Here is a 22,373-nt window from a genome sequence, read left to right on the forward strand (position 1 = left end):
AAATTAGAATACGTCTTCTTGGACATTGCATGTCATTAATATTGGGATCAAAATTCTGCACGATAACTGTTTTAAAAATAGAAAAGCTTCTAAATTGTTGTTTTTTTTTTTTTTCTTTTCTGCTCCAAGAAAATAACGCTTTGGTACCCAGAGCATGGATGCTGCTGTTTTTTAATTTTTCTCATCTGCTTTTGCTTAAACAGTAGAGACTTTTTTTATATATATGTTTGCTACAAGTGAGTCTAAAAGGAAAGGAAAATTAAGAATCAAATAAAAGCATGAATAAAACCTGCTTCAAATAGTTGCCAGGCTGCTTTCTTTTTAACAATCTAGCAATTATTTTGGCTTAAATTATGCTTAAACCCTGACCATGCATGCTTTTCATCTTGGCTTAGAATATGTGTGTACGTGTGTGTGTACGTACGTGTGTACTTGTTTTGATTTGATTTTTTTTCAGTGAGCATTTGCACAGCGGGAATTCCTGTGAGTTATATGCATGCTTTGATAAGAAAAATTGCATATCGATGAATGACTGTATCTGATGGACTAAAATGTGATGATATATAATGCAAAGTAGCTTCATTTTTAAATGAGTTGCTTCTAATATTTTGGGGGAGGGTAAATGGCTGTATGCTTATGACAATGAAAGTGTTTGTGTATTTTCTCAACGGTTGATTGTTTATTTGCTTGTTTCTAACACGAAGAGCGAGGTGTTTCCATTTATTTATTTATTTGTTTGTTTTTAAAATAACAAACATGTAAGGCATCCGATTTAAATGAGTACAGGTTACAAAGCTTTCCCTGTTACCTGAAAATGAGCAGAACGGTGTGTGTTTTTGTGGGAGCACCCAGCTCCTCTGGGAGGCTGGTGATCTTTTCAGCTCCTTATTCTCCCCAAGAAGAGTTAAAATGTCGTGGCAGTCTGGCGCTTGCGTGCACCATGGGAATTCTGCTGGCAAAACCAGGGCTGGCATCAGGTGGGATAGGTATATCGTGATAGTGGAAAAAGACGAAGTTGCGGGTGAGGGTTGCCAAAAGAGGCAAAAGGGCTTTTAAGACAAGGAATCAGCAGCTTCCATCTGTACAGAAATGTCTCATTTTCCCCCAGTATCTAGAAAGGCAAGGGGAAAAGCTTTTTTTTGGTGCGGTTTTTTTTTTCTTTCAGATGAGTCAGAGGATAGTAAAGCGGGGGAGATGGTTCAATTTTATTCTGGTTTACAGGTTATAACCATTATGTTGAGAGAGAAGTTATGGGTTTGGAGGTATTTTTCATGATTGTGAAAAGGCTGAACTGGATCCAAGCTGTCTGATATCATTTATTGCTGCAGTTGTGGGGCTGAGCATCAAACCTTCTTTCCTTTGGCATACAGGGTGTGTTGTGTAAGGCTGTTTGCATTTGCTAGCTGGGCTTCCTAATGGCAGAGTTCTGCCGTTAAGCCTTTTGGGGTTTTTATTGTATTCATTTAAATCACTGAATGTGCCATTCTGTACAGCAGCTCTTCTCTTACTGCTCTGGGCTAATCAATACCTGATTTTGCTCTTCCCATAGAAGCTTACCTTAAAAAAAATAAGAAAATTGGGTGGTTGTAACCATGCCAAATGGCCCTGGCCTGTTGGTATCTTAGGCCAGTCTTCAAGTTCAGGCTGAAAACTTTGTGAATTGAGTTTACCATTTCCAGCTCTTTTCTTAATAACCCTCCACATCACCTAGGCATCATATATAATTTGACACAGCTGACAGCATCCACTTAGGAGAAGCTTAGGGCTGAGCCAGAATGGAAATTGAATTGCATCTCAACTCCCTAATATTAATGATCCTTCCAGGTCAGTGGAGGAGTAATTGCCAGGGCAGCCTGAGGAATTGTCCATTAAACCTGCCTAGATGGTATCTCACCTGTGGAGAGATGCATCTAGATAGCGTGTACAAAATGAATTCCATTTGCGTAATATAAGGTCTGCTGGACTTATGAATATCTCAAAAGCCAACATGTGGTCTCAGATTTAATACCAAGTAATTTTTCTGGTATTTTAAGATTGCTTATAACTTAGGATTAGCTAAATTGCCTTAAATATGTTTAAAAAGAAAATTTACAGAAAAATCTGTTTGATGCATGTATCTTGAAGGGCAAGTCTGTATTTCTGTAAAGGTGCAGTTCAATCTAAAACCTTGTGGCATAAAGCAAGAGAAGAAAAGTTCATGTTGTCCATGTTCCTTAGTCCTTGAGATAGCAGCACATTTAGAATAACCCATTAATCAGTCAGAGTTTGTATACACAACCTGATTAGGTGGGCAGTTGGACCTATAAATCCCAAATCAATATTCAACAGGAATTCAGAGGAGACAAACAGCCTAAGGACAATGTTTAGAAACTCAGCTGTGCTTTATGTCTTGGTGTAATGCTGATTTAGCAAGAAATCCCAGTCACAGTGCAAGAGGATTTATTTTATGACCTTGTGCATTTGAGATGACACAGAAAGTTAAGAGTTGTCAGCATGGCTTTACTGCGATGGGGAAATGCAGGGGGGGTTCAAGCATCCTCTGTTGCCATTACAGAAGGTCCATGTGGAGCAGCAGAGACAGAGGTACATAGAACAGACCAGAATACAGATACTTCAGATTGAAAATCACATCCTTATGAACTTGCTTCTGTGCCAGGTTAACTGAAGTACCATAGTTTGGTGACACAGATGAGGGAACAATCTAACCTGCTGCAATTCAAGTGGGATATATCCTCTAGGAAATCTTGGACCACTACCTGTTTCTCTGTCCTCTCTCTCATCACAGCTACTGAAAATCATGGTGGGTTTTTCTTTCAACATCCATGTCAACCACAGAAGCTCCATGTAGTAAAAGGATTTCTCACTCTGCTGACTCCCTTCTGCCATGGGCTACCCATTGCCACTGCTTAGAGGAGTTGTTTTCTCTTGTCGGAGCTCCTTATCTTCACACTCTTAGAGATGGTGTCACAGCTTGGCTGGGTTGTGTGTACATACATACAAGAAAGCCTTTCTGAGCGGTTCAATATAAAGAGTTGAAGAAAGCACCAAATTCATTCTCAGTCATGGAGAAGCTTGACAGACAGAACTTGTTGGTGAAGAGTAAATGATTTTTGTACTTCTTGGTCGACATGTTCAGTAGCTTGAAATATTTTATAATTAATTTTAGTGTGTGTATTGCCACAAAGTTTAGCCATTCTATTTGTTTCATGCTACAAAATCTTATTAATTAGCTGTTTTTCAGCAAGGAATTGATCAGCTTTTCTGATAAAAAAATTGATTTTACACTTGTTTTGCACATTCAGCCAGTAGTGACTTCCAATTTCTGGATTTATTGCTTTCTCTGTTTTTTTTAGATTTCTGATATGCTTTTTCAATCCATAGAGTGTTTTGCTCTGCTCTTGCAAGTTGCTCTGACCAGCGGGTCCAGGAAAAGTCCAATAAAACCGTGAGAAGTTCCTCTGGCAGGGTAGCTTTTATGATTAGTCTTTTGTTATGCTTTTCCACACTGGCTTTCTCTTTTAGTCTATATCTGAACCGTACTTCATTTTTTGCCATTGGGATGCATAATTAGATTTAGCTATATAATCACATGCAGTTAATAAGGGTAATCCCTTTTTTTTCAGATCATATTTTTCAATCCCTTTTGGGTGAAACTTCAGGTAATGCCTCCAATCTGAGTACCAGATCAAGATGAAACACAGTGGGGACTGAGGGCAAAACGTAAAGTCAACAGCTATTCAAAACAATGTGGGGTACATCAGGAGGTACATCAGGTACATCAAAACCCTTGCAGTTCCTCTGAAAAAGTAGTTGTGGGGACTGTTTCTGTGCATTTGACAGCATTACTAGAGAATGGTAATTCTAGAGAATGTCCTTCTCTACTAAAGAAGGGGGAAAAGTAGAAGGGTAAGGATTAGAAAGTGTGTTTTGTACATACAGGAAATCTGAGCATTGTGGACAGACCAGTTATTCCTGTGCAGCATTTTGGCTGGGTTTCCAAAAAATGTGGATTAAGGTGAAGTTCTACCATCCTTGAGGTCAAGGGAAATGCTGTCAGTGACTTCACTGTCACTGACATTCTACCCCTAGCAGAAGTCCGAACAGCACAGAGTGTAAAGTCTAAGTATGTAAGGACATATGAATTGATTTCTAAACCCAGCTACCTTGGATGATTGTTGCTTAAAGTAAATCAGAAGTTAAATGGGAAATGAGCAAGATGGTATTTTCACCAGAATGACTCATTTTAAATTCCATCCCACGAACTAGATGATTCCTTGCCAGTGAGGATCTGGGAAGCTTTCAGGTGGTGAGGCATTTCTCATGCTGAGAGTCTGTAATGTCCAGGACCTTGGAACACCTTCTGATTTGAGCCTGGCCATATGTTTTTTGGCATAAATTCAGAAATTAATATAGTAAGTTGTGGATTTTAGCACAGCGTAAATTGCATTGCTTGGTTCCATTAGTGTTAGTGCCTGTTTGCTGGTATCTTTAAATTGGCTGTGGTATGGCTGCAAATCAATACTAAATTACATGAAGTAAAGACTTAAATTATTCTCTTTAAGTTTCCCCAAGTTTTGTATTTTTCTTTTCTTGTAATTCTTTTGATTTCTCTTATTCCCTTTCCTGCCTGTCTCAAAATTCCCATGCTAGATCACTCTCATTGTGAAGAATACACTCTGTATATGCTACTATTGTATTTTTTCCATACTGGAGGCTGAGAAGAATGCCTTGGGTTTCTGTGGTGTTTTTTAGTGCTGCTCCACCTTAGTCATTCAGGAGTTTCACTGGAATTTAATTTTTTTTTTTTAAATGGGGTTATTTGAACTGTTAAACAAATGCATTAGGTTAGCAAAATTATGAGCAAGTTTATTGAGAAAAAGGGTGATTAGAGTGTCTGGGGCTGTATGTTAGCACTATGACTGCTACCAATTTTTATAGTTCCCTCAAAGCAGAATGTACACCTGGGCCACAACTGCACTGAAGAGGTGGACAATGGCTTTTAGTTTTCACCTCTTTTATCATGCATGACCAAAAGATCTTTAAGAAAGCGTAGCACAGAGACTACACATATGAATATACATTATTTGTGTAGGGTATATTGTCCAGTAGAAGAAAAAAATGAAATTCTTATGGCATTTGGGAGCAAAGCATGTTTCTGAGTTTCTAATTGATGTTAGAATTGCATAATAAAAGGGATATGACAGTGAATGGAAAGTCACAGTTTTGCTTTACAGATAACACAGGTATATTCAATACTGGTATTAAGTGTCAGTAATGCATCAAAGCTGGAGAAGCTGAGTAATGAATACATGGACAAAGTACAAACTTCTTCCATATTTTAGAGCAGTGAGGTGGCAGCAAGGAAGGGCTGGGAAGTTGCCCAGCCAAAATCAGAGCAGGTCAGTAAAAATATCCCTTCCGGTGAGCTGCACTGCCAAATGCAAATCTGTTCTGTGAGGTTGATGTCAACGTCAACCACCGTGTCCTGAGGAAGCTCACTTCCCCTGGCCCATGCCAGCTTCACGGAGGTTTGTGAAGCCAAGCTGAATTGTGCAGCTTGTGGTTTCCTAGAGGAAATCCATCTGCCCCGAACAGCCTGAGCAACCCCGGGCCCTCGCTGACAACTGCGTCGGTGGAACTGCCGCGTCCCGCGTGAGCAGCACTGCCCAGCTCCAGCACACGCTGCAGCAGTGCCAGGAATAGCTCTGCTCTCCTCCTAGGCATAAGGGGCACAATGCTGGGGTAGTACACCCTGATTCGTCTCTATGCTTAAGCCTGAGAAACACAGTATGGATCTTTAAACTCAGTCTGGACCAGTGGGACTCCCCTTTCAGGGCACTTTCAGGGCATGTTGAATGATGGTTGTTCATCATTGTTCGGTTTTCATTAGGACGAGACTTTACAGGAGAGCATTTCTGTTACTCCTCTTTCTATTTGTTTTTAGCCATTCTAACAAAGAGACAGTAGGATGTTTCTGCTAAATCTTGCAGGGGTCAGGGTGCATGAAACAACTAAGAGAAAATTAGCATAATTTGGGTTTTTTCTGCCAGTATCTTAAGATGCGAGATGCACCATTTTACCGAGAGGCATGAACAATGTAAGACCCCAGTTCTTCTGTAAGCTTCATTGACAATTGTCAACTTTACCAGCCCTGAATCTTCCCTTTGCAGCTTTACCTGTGCAGCAAATTTCTATTGCTACGTATATCCTCTTTCTAGTGGGGACATCTAGGGAATAAAGTAAGTAAAGTGGTAGCAGAGACATCTGAAAAGACTGCAAAGGCGACCTTTGCAAAATACTCCTTCAGGGTTACTGGGGAGGACGTGTGACATTCAAGTCTCACTGTTTTTGTGCACCAGACGGTTACAAAGGAAATAATAGCAACTTTTAAGCTCTTAAGAATACATCTGTCACTTTGTCCAATCTTTGCTTTCTGGCAGCCTAAAATAGATGACTGGGATTGTAACCTGGTCCTGAAAAAGTCTGAGACAATTTTGTTATGTCCAAACTGTCTCCACTATCTATTCCCCATTGCTCTTTAGGTGACTTATGTGAACCAGGAGTGAGTAGCAGCTTTTATGACAGTGGGAGCATTCTTCCAGTGTGCAGCCACTGCAGGGTGAGGAGCTCTGGCAGCTGATCCATGACCCCTGCTCTTGCCTTGCATTATGCTGAGACTGACTGGACTGCTCTAGTAGACTTTCTTTTACTCTTGTTATAGCCAAGTATCGAGATGGCTTCAAGGATTTAAGTCAGCTTTTCAACTTCAGGTATTGTTGTACTTCGAAACAGGAAAACTGAAAGTAACCTGATTAAATAATCTAAAAATATAGTGGGGAAGTGACTGATTCCTTTTGGAAGCCTACCTCAACTGCAATTCATTTCAGTTCCAGGAGAAGATTCTCACTTATTTGTGATTAACTAGACAGAACCACCTTGAGATCACTAAATAATAAGACAATTCCAGAAGAAAAAGCTTTTCTCCTTGAATAAACCATAAGCAGCTTCAGTAGTTTCTCAGACTGTCAGTGCATGGCGTATGCCTGGACTACTGCAGAGCTATGGAGAGCAAAATGGAAAGGTGTTGCCGTAGTCGTTTTGATAACCAGAGTAAGAGCAGATGAAGCTGTGAAAAATGTTAGTTAAACAATGTTCTCACAGTGGTGTTACTCAGAGCCTGACTAGAATCTGCATCTCTCTTAGCTGAGGGATTGGCACTGTGGATCCCTTTCTTTCTGGTCCTACTTCCTTGCCCAACCATTCTGCAAATGTGGGATTATCTCTATTTCTACCTTGACTGCAGAAAATCCTTATCCTTCATGTATTTCTGGGAACTTCATGTTCCTTATGCATTTATGAATACGCCAGATAATGTCTTGATTTTTACTGAATTTGACAAAGAAAGAATTGGACAAAACAGTTATTAATCCCATTATTCTGCCATTTTGGAGAAAAATTGTATCATTGTTAAACTAACGCCCATTCAATTCATGGTGAGCTTTGAAAATTCCCTTTTATTTCGTGTGGTGTTACATTAAAACATTACTGCCATTATTTTCAGGTATTAAAAGTAATTTTCCTTTCCCATGGATATTCTCTTCTGGGCTTTTCCTCCAGTATCAGCATCTCAGAACAGGACACCTACCTAGCAGACGGCACTGGGAATGACAAATAAATTGTGTTTTGAGTTGAAAATGTTACCCTGAATGTTAAAACTGTCTGTCTAATGATTAAGTATGTTAGAAAAAGCATAATTATGTTTGCATTTTGCAGGTGTCATTTCAGTTACTCTCGATTCAATGTTTTGCATGAAGTATATGGACTGAAATTAACCAACAAGTCATTGAGCTACTTCTCTTTTGTCATCTGGACTTCTTCCAGTGACTGTTAATTTTGAGATGACATTTCTTCCTCCTGGGAATGGTTTTGCATGGATGTATGCTTAATTGTATTAATGCTAGTAACTAGGAGGGGAAACAATATCCTTGGAGGGAAGTAAAGGCAGGAATAACTTGCGAGCCCTGAAAAATAATTGGGAGTGGGAGTTAAGGAAACTACCACATGGTCTACATTTTCTGGGTTTTGTCTCTGCCCACAGAGGTGTTATAACCTAGACATGGGTGCCAAATGTGCAGCTCAGCAGTCAAAAGAAGCTTGGGGTTTTCCCTTCTTCTTTGTAAATTCATGCTGACCAATTGAAAATGTTAGTAGCTGCATAAATTGCTGGATCTGATTTCCATGTAAGGTGTTCTGGCTATGGAATACTGGAAAGGATACAGAAAGGATACTCTGTTCAGCAGATGCTCTTGGTTTCCAAATAACAAAGAGGAATTACACAGGGGTGGTGCCTTCAAGGTGGAGGAGCACTGATGGCTCACTCTTATGCTGGTGATCTGATTTCGGGCTGTCAGCGTGGGGTGTGGGTGGCCCAGTCCATGATTTCTCCATCTGAGGAAACCAGCCATGTCTGGATGCTGAATGGAGGAAAACACTGGCTCCATTCCAAGGATCTCTAATTTTACTAGATTTGTCTATACGAAGCTGGTGGCTGACTGAGTACCCAGATACATTTTAAGTCTTTATCAGTGTTTATCTCCCACTGCAGAGGTCAAATCATGGGAAACAGTGGTGCTCTCCTTACCATCAATTTCATGCCAATTAAAATCTCAAAATAAGTCTTGTAACTGTCTCTCCTGCCCTTGGTATCACAGTCTCTCATTTTATTTTTTAACCTCATTTGCAGCGGAAGACTGAGTGTTATACTACTCTCATTTCAGAACCAGCACTCCTCCCTCTCCCCTCCCCCCCCCCCCCCAAAAAAAAAAAAATTCTGGGAGCGGTACTTCCTTCTTATAACTGTTCTTTCTGGCTGAAAATTCAGCTGAGCATCATTGCATCTGCCCTTGCTCCATACCTGATCCTTTGGAATTGCACATGTGCCAGGAGCTCATATGCAGTAGTTCCACTTAGAGCCATATCAGCGCTTTAAGTATATTTTTTAAAATAAAGTAGCCAACATTCTATAAACATCTGCCTGCCACCAGGATCCCACAAGCCTGCTGGCTTTGTTTCCTGTCTCTACACACCATGCCCATGCAGAAGGCACACTTTCCAAGGTCACCCACCAGCTTTTGTGCTCAAAAAACTGATGAGGGTTATCCAGAACAACAAAGTAAAAAATGTCACTGAAAGGATTCCTACCTCAGCAGGTACTTTGAATCTTGCATGCAGCTGTGGGCTACAGCTATAGAAGTCACAGAGAGTTATAAATTAACCTTGTAAGGAAATCTAATTGGTAGCTTATCCTTCAAAACAAGACCCTTTTTTTGCAGTGAGTATGTGTGTGCATGTTTCTATGCTCAGGTGGAGTTGTAAAAATACTTGACACATGATCTCCCATTTTTCCTGCAGTGATTCAGCTGTGGAGAATAGCTTATGCATTTGAGAGTGATCACAGATAGCTTTCAGCCCTGACACAAAGAGAAAATATTATATTGGAGTAAACTGATTTCAGATAGAGAGTCTTCTTTGGACAGATGTCAACTTCTCAAGTGATACCATCCTCAAGAGTACCTAAGCATGGTAAACCCTGATTAGTGGCTTGGAGGTGATGGAAGAGAGGATTAATTAAATTGTAGAACATTATAATGTTTATTATATGAGCTGGTGACTGGGAAACCAGTCTTGAAAAAAATCCTGTAGTCCCTTTAGAAAAAAACAACCTAAGAAGACTAGGGCATCTTAACTTTACAGAAAAAGAAATCTCTTCAGACACTTTACAGTTTATTCTTGTGGTATTCTGGGACATGAGACAGATATCAAAATACCATTGCCAAAGAGTGAAGGTAACACATGGATGCACAGCAAGAGGATTCAGGCTACAGCAGGCAACAGGGAAGTTTTATTTTCTTTGTGCTTTACATTTATGAAAAATTCAATTCCAGCAAGACCTGAATAGAGAGTAGATGCAGGCAGGCATTGACTCCATGGATTACAGCACACATTCCTTGACATTTACTGTTCGTCTTTGCATGACAATGAGGTTTGCCAAAATGAAGTATTAAACAGAGAAGCAGTTTGTAGCAATCTGCAAAGTCTAACAGTAGTGTGTTTATCCCCAGGAAGGGCTGTAGTGATGGTGAAGAAGGCTGTTAAAATCTGTTTGTGTTTTCCCAAAGCCATAACAAGAGAGACCATAAACAGGTGTGAGTTGGGCTGGTCTGGGGAGGAATGAAAGCCTGGAGAACTGGTAAGTAGCTGAATTTGCAGTTGGTTGATGCCAAAGTTCACCAGAGAACACAAAGGCAAGGCAGGGTGGGATTGTTTCAGCTGATGCTCGTGATGCATCTGGCATTTATCTGTCAGGTGCTGTTGTGCTGCTGGAAGCAATCAAGTGGCAACAATGCCCAATGAGATATTTCACAAAATGGAAGTTTCCCACCTGTGAACAAATGGGCAGCAGAAGAGGAGAGTTTGCTATCACAGCTGAGCATGGAAAAGTGTGAGGAATATCAAGCTCAAAACAAAGCAACTGAGATCCAAATTTTCCAATAGCAAGAGATCCATACAACCAGAAAAGTGAAAAAATGGCTTTTATTCAGAGAGGCTTCTTTTATCTGTAGGTGTTATTTCAGCCAGTCTTTGGAAGGTGCATGAAAAACCTTTTTCATTGTGTGGCTCTTGAGATGCATCAATTAACATAAGATATTGGGGGAGAGTTTGGGGATTTTAAAATTAAGTTAGGTTTTGGCGAAGTTTATCCCTTCCACTTTGCTCACCCAGTGTAGCCATTAGGAGAGAGATGAGACATGTTTATATTAAGTGTGAAAATTATGTAGTAGAACCTGAAATGTGTAACTAAACTGTTGGAGAGCATAATTTCATAAATGTTATATGTCCAAAGTAACATTGCAAAGAAAATGATGCCTGGTAAAATGGGATATGTATAGTTTAGCAAAGTCTCCAAACTTTTTTGATATGGAACTTTATAGAAAAAAAAATGGGGTGAAAAGCTTATCATTCTGGGGATTAGGTTTTCTGGATGTGAAGGAAGACAGCAGGTTTTAATGGTTGCAAAATCTCCCTGATATTCTGTGATTAAAGAGCACAAGTTTTGCCTGAAAAGTGTTGCCTGAAAAGGAAAGGAGGAAACCGAAAGAGAATGAGGTTGGGGCCAGATTTTCTTCAGACCATCACCTGCAAACAGATCTGTGGTCAGAACAGTGTCTCGAAACTGCACAGATGTGAGAGTCCCTGGGGGAAGTCACATTTTGAGATGTGCTTTGATAAGATGGTCAGGCACAATGTCACAAAAAAAGCAGCTGCCAGAAAGACAGTTGTCTTTGCATGAGTTCTGACATCTGCCTCCATGCTAAACCAGCAGCAGGATTCAGGTTTAAGTGGGAGGGAGGTGCTGATGCAGGCTGGAGGGCTGTGCACTATCAATGTGGTGCCACACACCAATATCCTGTGCTGAGGGGAAAAAAACCTCGTTCCACCTCCACCTTCAGGAACTGAGAGGTGAGCATTTGCTCGCCTAAATCAGTGGTTGCATTTTTATTGTCTGTTTGCTTTTGGGGAGAGAGACAGTATTATTTGGTACAAATACTGGACATCAAACAAATTTAGCCTTGCCATTTCTAAACCAGAAAGAAATTACTTTATTGAATCTCCCCATATGTAGAAAGAGTTTCCACCCATCGCTGACACGGGAGAAATGTCGGAGTTTTTCCAGCAAAATTTCAGTTTGGTTAGGTGGCATCTCTGACTGAAGGCAGGAAAGCCTGGAAAAAGTCAGGAAGACACAAATTTTACAGAAAACTCATAGTTGTTCATTCACCCACATAGGAACTTACTCATAGTTATCTAAGAGAACATAAGACTGTAAAAGAATTTCTGGGTCATAAAGTCTAGTCTGTTCCCAACGTTCTCCAGCATTACAGTTTTAGATGGACATTTCTAGCAGTGAAAATGTATTAGATGACTTTAGGCAGGAAAAAATGCCCAGCACTGCATATTTGGACCTATAAATTAGTTGTTTAGAAATGCTGAACAGTGGACACATTTTTCTGTTTTATTTTGTTGTCATTTCACTAGTCATTGTTTTAATGCAGAAAGACCCAAACAAATTACAAATCCAAAACATAAGCATAAACATAGTTATATTACTGTAATGAGAACTTGCATTACTAGCTCCTGACTGAGCCTAAAGTAGTTTTTTTTTTAATTTGACATTCAGATGCTTCATTCCTGACACCACTTTTCAGGTTGCAGATCCTTCTTCAGCATTGGTGGTTTTTAAAAGTCATTACCATTTTGTGGTTACTATAATAATAAGAATAAAACAGATGGGGGGGGGGGGGGGGGCGCAGGTGTTCCTGATGCATTCTGATTCTACATATCCGTGTTTCAAAATGTTTCCAAAGATTGTTTGACCCTGGCAATGTCTCATGGCCTCTTGGGCTGGCCTTTCCCAGTCATCCTAAGGAAGACATCCATTAGCTGACAGATATTTCTGTTTATGAATCAAAGTACCCTGTTAGCAACAGCACATTTATTTAAGAAGAAATCTCAGTAACAGTGGAACAACTGGCCAGATAATCCTGATCCAGGGCCTTCTTTCATAATGACTTCTGCAGAAGTGCCTGTTAAGGACATAGAGGCTGGTAGATACTCTGGTCTTCATCCCAGGAAAATTCCTTCTGCAGCAGTGGGGGTAATGGCCTGTAAGACCTAAACACTCTGTTAGTGGAATTACACCAGAGGAATTCATCCCTGCTTATGAAAACTTCTGCTTAAATCCAGCAGACATTATAGGAGGGGAGCAGAAGTGGGAGATGAATTTAAAGAGTAATTAGGGAAAGAATTTACTTTTAAAGCAATCCTGTCTTTTACTGTTTGATTTTGGAATTATTTTAATTATCTTTCATTTAAGAAGGTGGAACCTTTAATAAAAACAAAAAATTAGATGCTGCCATTAGAAGGAAATCACACTCGTGACGGAGAGTAGACTTGGATGCAGGAGTTGTTGCACAATGCCAAAACCACTTTTGGCTTTCAAGGAGTTGATTAGAGTGATTCTTGCATTTGTGAGCATCTGTGTATTTCATTCCTTTGTCTCCTTTCTTAAAGCACATGTCCTTGTGCTTTAATATCTCTCATCTGAGGAACAGCAAAAGTGATGTAGGTCAGATACAGTAATTCCTATTTCAAATCCATAAACTCTTCAATGCCCAGTGTAGCTTAGCTTTCAGCAGGGATGGCTGTAGGTGTTGGCAGTTCTAAACCATCTGTGGGACTTCTGTGGGAGAGGTGAAGAAGTCAAAAAAACACAACAAAATGAAAGTTCCTATTTTACCTGTCTCTATACTTTGGCTCTCAACAGTATAAATTATGGCATGAAATGTTGATTTGTTGCAAGACATGGTTCTGTAGTTTATTTGCTTAACTTCTGTAGTATTCTAATGAAAATCCAGTTTGATTTTGACAGGTTAAGGCTGTAGTTTTAAAGGCAAAGTAGCAGATTTGTAGACAGTGATTCCTTGAACAGTGATTATAGAGACAGTTGCTTACTTATATAATTACTGCATTATTTGTATGTTACCAGTGTTACATGACACTAAAATCAGTCATTAATCCTTTTTATCATCCCCAGTAGCTAAAAACTCTGAGAAAGAGAAAAGTAGAGCAACCACCATGAGAAACAGAATGAGTCCTCAAAGGAGGTTCTGATTGCTTAAGAAAATATGGTACCATGTCTGATAAGGTTCTCTTCATGTATTTCAGAGATTCTGTCATTCCACTTTGCAGATAATTTTCTTATCTAGAGCAATTAGGGCTATTTGTTGCTTGTGTGGTTTTATGTTTTAATGCTGAGCAGCTGCTGCTGTCACTAAAGTAGTGTCTTTCTCTTGGGTATTCCCAGTACCAACCCCACCTCTCAGCTGTGCACTGAAGCATTGCAGCTCTTGCTTCTCCAGGCTAAAGTGGCTCTCTTACCACATCAGGCAGAGCAGGAGGGGCTAAAAGAAAGGCTCTTGGAGGTCATGGGCGTCTGCCTGTGGAAAAAGAAGCAGGGAGTTTTAACTTAGTTTTATTTTGCAAAACATAAGGATACACAAGTGCAAGGGGAGTTGATCTAAGTGCTTGGACTTGGGATGGAAGTGATGAGTTCCCTGAATCTCTAGAGCTTCTAAACATGTATAGTTCTTTGCAAGTGGAAGTGGGAAGGTTAAAACCATTGCATGCACAGCATGGCACCTCCAGAACTAGATCCTTCTTGATGTGGGAAAGGCAATGCAAACTCTGAGGGTCTGAAGCTGAATATAACTATTCATCAGTCTTAGAATTGATATTTTAATGTGGTTCGGAGTCATACAGCAGTGACCTACATGAAGGCAGCTGTGAAATGTTGATTGTATCTCTCTAAGCATTATGAAATGCAGGGATTAAACAGAATCTCCCCCAAACACACACATGCTCACTCTGCCTTTTATTCAGCTCACTCTGTACAAGAGAAGAATTAAATATTTAGTCATTTCCTCATCTTCAGGTAAGATTATGCTTTCTTTTAAATTAAATTCTCTTTTAATTAGTGGTTCAGGTTCTGGGGAAAAAAAAGGCACCTGTTGGTACAAAGTTTTATCTGCAAGGCTAAGCCTTTTCTGTACAGGCAAACCCCATCATTTGGGCAGGCTATTGTTTGAAACAAGCAGGTTTCAGCCACTGTTAATTAGCTTTTTTTATTTTCTAACAATAATTTCTCTGGTGTTTGCTCTGTGCTTAGCTAGGTAAAGCAAAAACATTAAATCTCAATTATGACTGCTATACTCATCAAGCAGAAACTCTCTGTTGTATTCAGTTCCACTGCTTTGGGGAAAGCAAAGCTGTTGTTTTGAGAGAGATGGATGCATTCTATACCTACAGACAGTGGACAATGGCTTTTTACGGTGAAATACGCTGCAAACAGATGTGCTTGTGAATAAAACACTGTAGTGAATTAACTGCAGGCCTGCTCAGGTTAGGTGTGTTGTGTAAAGTCAAGGCATGTCCTTAGCATAGGGAGCATGTTTTCTGGGAAGTACACCCTGAGAAAGCGGGGAGAGCCAGACCCAGCCTCCTGCCGTGTGGATGCAGTAACAGCTGGTACCTCTGTGTGTTCACACAAGCCTCACTGAGAGTGAAAAACCTGAGTGCTGGGAGGGGATTCATGTATCATGCTGGAATTCATTCTTTTAAAAATACAAATGTGGTACAATAGTGGAAAGGTAAAGTTTTCTTACAGATGAACTCCTCAACATCTATAAAAACTGGGAATTGTAGTGACTCGTCTCTTGCTAGCAAACGGTTGCAGTGCTGCCAGTGCCCTCTCCTCTTGTCATGGTGTCAAAGTCCTGGCTCTTGTTCACCTTCTGCAACTGGGACATCCAATTTTACCAAAATGTGTGGGAGTAGTGGGTGATTTCTTGCTGCTTCACTTGAAATACACCAAGTGAGTGTAGTTTTTTAAAGGGCTGGCATGACAGTGGTGGTGGAGTGGGACAGTGGCTTCGTGTGTCTCTGCCTTTCTCCAGTGCTGGTGCAAAACTGTGCCATGTTTCCCTGGAGAATTCATGCCTCTCTGCGTAGTGCTGAGAAAGTGTCACAGCTTTAATTTGCCAGGAATGAGAGCTGCCTTGCCATTTGCATAACGGAGAAGAGCCTTGTCTCATTCATATGCAGGCAGCCAAGCCCAGGGAGTTTTCAGCGTCCCATGAATCACACTGGGGGATGCCTGGCCCAAAACAGCATCTCTGCATTTCGTGCTGAAGCTTGACCAGAAGTATGTGATGTGTGTCAGACAAAGAGTAATTAAATTTGTTTTCAAATAAAAAATAAATAGACAGAAAGACACAGGATTCTTCACCTGGGTCTCTGAATATTTTTGGAGCACAGCTTTTGCTGTGGAACCTTGAAGAAGTAAAAAATTATATAATTTTGTCTGTTCAGTGAGCTGAATTATTCATTTGGAATGAAAATATTTTATAATCATGTTTCAGAAAATAAGTGTGATTGCCTAGAAATGCCTATGCCTAATAAGAACCCTGTGGTATGAAATCTAGTCTATGACTGCTAAATAGTTCTCCATCTTAAAGCTGTGCTGGGCTATGTGTATTTTTAGGCATCCTAGCAATAAATATTTTATAAAGTGCTGCAGACAGTCAAGGGAGGAAATGTTCTGTTGCAGAGGAATCCAATTTCAGGTTCCCCATAAAATGATGTGGTTTATAGGGTTTGATATCAGATACAAAAACAAGGATGTTATATAAAATGTATCAGATGTTATCACTGAAGAAACCCCACAGTATTGTGAATAATTTGTGATCCTTCAAAGAAAACTAGAAGGGCTCTAAGCAGGCCATGTAGTGATAAATATCAATCTACATGTGTTCCTATATTGATGAAAAAAGCTATTCCTTACTTTTATTAACAATGAGGTCAGATTGGTAGTAAAGGAAGACAAACAATCTTTATTGATACTTACACGACATGTTTAATGGAGAATAAATATTGCAAATGCTCACTATGACTGCATCTGCCATGGAGAGAAGCCTGCCATCTCCAAGTCAGTGTTTGAGGATTATAATGCCCTGTTGGAGGCTTTGCTCCAGCATTTCCAGAACTCCTGCTTTGCAGCATCGTGCGGTGCTAGCACTTGCTGTATGTGCATTTTCCATGTACACGAGAACTGCCTAATGCTCAGTCTGCTCCTGTTAAGTTGATGCAGGGGAGAGCAGCCTTCCTTAAGTACAAATTGGCACATACAGCTAAAATTTAGCTATTAGCATCATGTTATAATGGCACATTTAGCTTTCAGAGCAGAATGAGTGTAAACACCCTGTCTGCCGGCATTTGCTGCGCCCTGTTGGGCTGGGGGAGCAGCCGCTCACGGAGGAGAGATGGCAGTAGGGGCAGTGGACTGGTGGTGTTGTGCTTCCTGCCCACTGGCAGGTGGGAGCTCCTGGCCGGGCCCACTGTCCTGCTGTAGGAAGCAAAATGCTCATTCTTCCCTGATTGCCCATTTGGAGACTGCCAGACACCTCTTTCTTCATGATGGGTTGCTGCCTGCCTCTACCTTGAGGTGCTTTGCATGTAAAGCCACCTTGGTGTTGCTCAATCAAAACTGAACCATGGGTGCAGAAGGTTTTAGGAGGAAGAAGCCATTTGCTTTTTGTCCTGCTGTTTTAACTGGAAGCTGTTGCATAAAGCTACAAGTGCAGAGCAATGCACACCTAGGTGGTAATTTCTCCTGAAGAAAATCCATAACCAGCAAAGGATTTAAGACTGCAGGGAAGGCTTTCATTTCCTTTCCTTTTCCAGTGCTAAACCCCATATGAATTAGGAGACTAGCAGCCATCTAATGGAAATCATGTATTTCCCATTGCCTTCACAGAAAGCAGAGATTTCCTGAGTTCTGTGTTGGTTTAAAATGCTAGGATTGGGGGGCATTTGGAGATGTTGTGCATTTGCAAGCAAATGGTAGGATAGGAGAGGACATGACAGCAGGCTTTTGCTTCAGTCTACAGCACTGCAGTTACCTGGCATTGTGACTAATAAAGAAAATGGGAGCTAAGTTTTAAGATTGCAAAAGAAGAAAGAATCACTCAGTATCAGAGTGTTCCCCACATTATCAGGGTGGGAGTTACAGATGAGTTTTCTAGACATGTTTTCCCCAGTCAGTAAAGCCTCTGGGACTGTAGTGATGCCTTAAGTTTTAGCTTTCATATTTTCCAGATTTTGTACTGCTTTAGTATATAACTCTGAACATCATATAAAGCATTAGCAAGCTTCCTTCACAGCTTATTTAGACAAGACAATCCTTTTCCAGCCTAAGAACCAAGAATATGGTTTCAGGTTCAGACCCAAAAAGTCTAAAACAAAAGTGAATTGAGGACAGCAGTCTGGGAGGATGGGACTTCATAACCTTAAGCTGTAATTGGACAATTAACCCCAATATGCAAACGGACCAAACTTATGAAAGTGTGAAAATGTGGGACCCATTGTCCATTTTGGGTGTAGCCTCTGCCAGACTCTTGTACTGCCCAAGGTGTACCCTTTGAAGACCTTTTTAATAAATACCTACTTTATTCCTTTGACATTGTCTAGCCTCTGTTCTAGATAGTCTCTCAAGGCATCGGTAGGTGTCCATGTTTGTTGCCCATCAAGAGAACTTTACATTTAAACATAAACCTCATCTTCTTCTCATCTATTTTTGATGTGGAGAATCAGGTAGGGAAGCTAAAGAGCGGCTCTATACACATCTGCTGATTATTGAAATCAGTTTCTAGTTGTTTTATTGTATGGAGTTCTAAAAAAGAAAAAAAAATCCAAGGGGTTAACAGGACAGCCTGTATACTCTGAAAACAAAGCAGGTACTTCCAGACTGAGAATTAGTATGTGTCAAGTGTGTTTTAGAAAATGCCTTGGCTCTAGTACCAGTAAAAATACTACAGGGAGTGACTAGCCTACTACATAGTTTGATGGATGAGGTTAAGGATGACTTTCTGATGTTGAAAAGAGCTTGTGAATTTTATTTCCAGAAAAAAAAGATAAAGATAAACAATTGCTTTGCTCAAAGAACACTCAGACACAGGGGTTTTTCCTAGGATTTTCAGCCTCCCAAATTTCTGAGTGTAATTTGCTGAAGTAGGTATTCCAGACCTAATTTAATTCTGCCGTTGCTTCGGAAAGCTGTATAGAACAAAGGAGGGAGGCTGCAACATTTTCAGTGTGCTGAAGCAAAATATTAAGACATGCTGAAATATGTGTATGCTAAGTTGATAGCCTGCAGATACTGAGGAAAAAATCTTAAGGAACTGCCTCACTGTGTATCTGATGGAGTTTAGTCGGAGGCTGTCATTTTGGTAAGCGTAACACGGCCAGCTCCTCTGTGGCCTTGTTTTATGTAGGGCACTCCGTTTGTAGCATGATGGATCTTTCATTACCAAAGACTTCATTGTGAAATTAAGCATCATGCCCTCCTAGGACCCATCCTGTTCTGGCTGCTGAAGCAGTTTTAAAGTATAAGATCAATTAATAAAGGTAATTGGGGATTAAAGTACAGTAAGTTGAAGAAAGTGCTTGTAGCTGGCTGACTATATGACTTGAGCACCCCAAAGAGTCTGGTCTGCAGAGGTACCTTGTCTATTGTCTGTGAATTTTACGTTCATAGATTGCTGTGCAAAACTGAACCAGCTTCAAACCTAAACCCTCCCAGCATATGTGATGCTTTGGCTCTAAGGTTTTGATTTCAGGCCTGAACCTGCCCATTAATATCACAAGTGTTGCACAATTGCATTTATTTTTAATGAATGTATCCAGGAAAATTTAGTTTTGCTGAAGTATTATTAAATGGACTAAATACATGCAAGGATGATTCAGATATTTCTGTTTTATCTACTACTTGGGCTTTTGAGAATACTTGAACATTGCATTTCCACACCCTTTGTTTATGCTGAATTGTTATAAAATTTTGCCTCAATTTAAGTTTTCCTTCCTTTGCTTCCAAATATTAGCCTGATCTTAAAGAACCACTATTCAAAGCAGACCCCATTTGAGTAATATATTATGCACAATAATTCAGGAAATATAATTGATTGCTTTTAGAGTATGTTTATATGACTTTGCCTTCACAGAAAGAGCAGTTGAAATATCTAACTGAATGAATAGATATAAAGGGTTTTTCTGAGCATGATTAAGTATTAGTAACAAAACTGTTTTTCCATACCTAGTTGTTGGAAGTACATCACTGTAAGTAATTTACAAGTCTTATCTGGCTACAATGAGCACCAGGCAGTTTATATTCTGGTTAAGAACAGCATGCATGAGCTGAGCAGTACGTTTGAGAGCTAAGCTGCCACTGATGCACATTCCCACAAATAATTGCTATAGCAACATTGTCATGATGTCTGAGATCTGCCTCCCTTGGGTTTGCACATGAAATTTTCTTTATGGTGAAACAAAATGCCTTCTCAAGTTGAAAATATGCTGTAATGGTGAGGCTATTGATATCTTTTGCCTTTTTAATTTTTTTTTCAAGTAATTAAATTTCAAATGTTGAGAAGCATAATGGAACATTAGGAGAAAATGTTTGCTGTCATAGTGTCCATTCATCATGAAATTCAGCATTATGTGGCTCCTTCCATACAATTAATCTCTGCAAATTGGTGTGATCAGGTGAAGAAATTCACTGTGGGTGGTCTCACTTGTGGAGTTTTTTCTGTTCTACACCAGAGTGCTTAGATGCTACACATACGTTCTGTAAAAATCAATCAAAATAGGGTTCCAGAGTTATTATTTCTTTCATTTCAAATTGCTGCGCATTGTGAAACAGGTTGTGTTTCTGCATATTAGGAAATCTTTGACTTACTGCACTGAAAGCAGAGTTGTGTACACACCAGCGTCCTTCAGGGACCCTAATAATACAACTTGCATTTTCACAATGGTTTTTGTCCAGATTCTGGATCCCAATTCCTGCTTTGTGGTGCTGGATAAAACTAGCAAGGATGCCCCAAATGGAAAAGGCTGCACAGCAGAGTAGCCAAGGAGTACTTGCCTGTTTGGTGTCATAGTGAAAAATGTTCATATATGTCTGAGGACTGTCACAAATCAGGACACGAAAGAACGACACTCACCACTCACATCAGGTTGAGAGGTGAGCAGAGAAGGAGAGAGTTTATTATTATTTGGGGTTTAAATAGGATTTGGAATGTGATCAAGGATTGGGAGATGAGAGGAACACCCCTCTGACCCCAGTGGTCAAACCACTAGTCCATTACATAGAGGAATGAAAACAATCTACTTTTGTTTATGTTACATGCTGAGAAACTCCAGTAGAAAATATGTAAACAATGATCAGAAGGCTAAAAATTAGGGTGACAGAGGACTACTTTTTTGATAGCTGATCCAGGAAGAGAGGGGTGGAACTCTGCTTTGCAGGCAGCTCCTGTGCTCCTCTCCCTTCCAAGCAGCTCAAAGACAGTTCCTCTGTGTTGAAGCTTATTTCAGATAATAAAGTTCATGATACATGGGCAACATTAAGTGAAGAGTGTTACTCCATAATCATTAAGATGATCAGAGAGCAACAGATGAAATAATTCCAGCCAGGCTCTCGGACTGGTGCAGCGAAGTCTGAATAATGACTGCAAAAGGGAGAACACTGACAGCAACAGAGGACTTGGATCATCTGAGCAGACTAATTAGAAATCTTTCAGCAGGGAGACAAAGGTGAGCAGAGGTTATAAAAAATAGATTTTGCAGAGATATTAGGGAGAAGAGAGAGGTCCCATGCTCCAAAGGACAGACTTCAGGAGAAGAGCAGGGGAGGAGGAGGTTGAGTCCCTTGCGTGAAACCACAGAATACTAAAGGCAAGAGAAATCAATAACAGGCAATGTGTGAAGGTATTTTCATAGCTTTGTTCCGATCTAAGGAATCTGGGGAATCCAGGATGTCTGGGGAGTCTAGTGATTGCATGTTTTTGTAAAGTTGTTTAAAAAAGGGGGAAAAAAGAAACAAAACACCTTTGGGTACAAAGTTGGTGTGCTGCAATGCCGAAAGGAGACAGTATTGAAGTTTCCTTACTCATAAAAGCTTAAGAGACTTGAGTGTAGACTTAAATGTGACTCTTTGACTGCTGTCCAACAAGAGGAACTCAGGGCATGCCGACAGTGACAAACTGCCTGGGTGCCTCGTAGTGAAGCAGTGGGAGAAGGACTGCAGTAGTCTGATTGAATTCAGATTTTCTCACATGATCATCTGCATCATTTTGGTCACACAGTTTGCTCTCCTGACACCAGTACATGGTTGTTAGAGGCAAGAGAGCTAAATCTGAAGAGCTGCAGTGTAGTGGGATTTTCTCTGCAGTCAGACACAGCGAGATGTCAGTGTGAGTGTAACATCTTGTTCCCATGAAGGGTCTGGCACATCCCACTGCTGCCATTACATGGGGATAGATGAACCCATGCAGCTCCACTTCCTCCTATGCATGCACAGAGCAAATCCATGGGCTGGCTGGAGGTGTCTACCCTGCCCTCCAAAGCTATGCACAAAACATTTGGTCTTTTCCCAGCAAAATTTATACACCTGGGAGTTATACTGGTTTTAATTAACTTCATTTATATCACAGTAACATTCCCATATAGACGAGAGTGACAGACTCAGGGAGTTTAATTATAGCCTTTCCTGACATAGCATGCCTATTTAGGGAGTCAGCTGAATGTTTTAGTTGCACCAGCAAGAACTTCTAGACGCCCATCAGAGTTTGAGCCTGCGTCTTATGAAATCCTTTTTACTTTTAAAGACGAATCTTATGCTATCTTGCTGTTTGCACTCCAAT

The 22,373-nt window shown here is 40.3% G+C and overlaps 1 protein-coding gene and 1 long non-coding RNA gene across 21 annotated transcripts in view; one reads left to right on the forward strand and one right to left on the reverse strand.

Annotated features, from left to right (window-relative positions):
* NRXN1 (neurexin 1) overlaps positions 1-22,373 on the forward strand; it is a 684,323-nt gene that overhangs the window by 631,168 nt on the left and 30,782 nt on the right. The window lies entirely within an intron of this gene.
* LOC136286470 (uncharacterized) lies at positions 6,389-9,322 on the reverse strand. The gene is made up of 3 exons (XR_010719924.1): positions 9,202-9,322; positions 8,278-8,474; positions 6,389-8,021 (listed from the first exon to the last, which is right to left on the reverse strand). It is a non-coding gene; the product is annotated as an uncharacterized lncRNA (long non-coding RNA).

Source organism: Chamaea fasciata, unplaced genomic scaffold (assembly GCF_029207755.1).
Source record: "Chamaea fasciata isolate MVZ Bird 193981 ecotype frontalis unplaced genomic scaffold, bChaFas1.0.hap1 SCAF_3, whole genome shotgun sequence".
Taxonomy (NCBI): domain Eukaryota; kingdom Metazoa; phylum Chordata; class Aves; order Passeriformes; family Sylviidae; genus Chamaea; species Chamaea fasciata.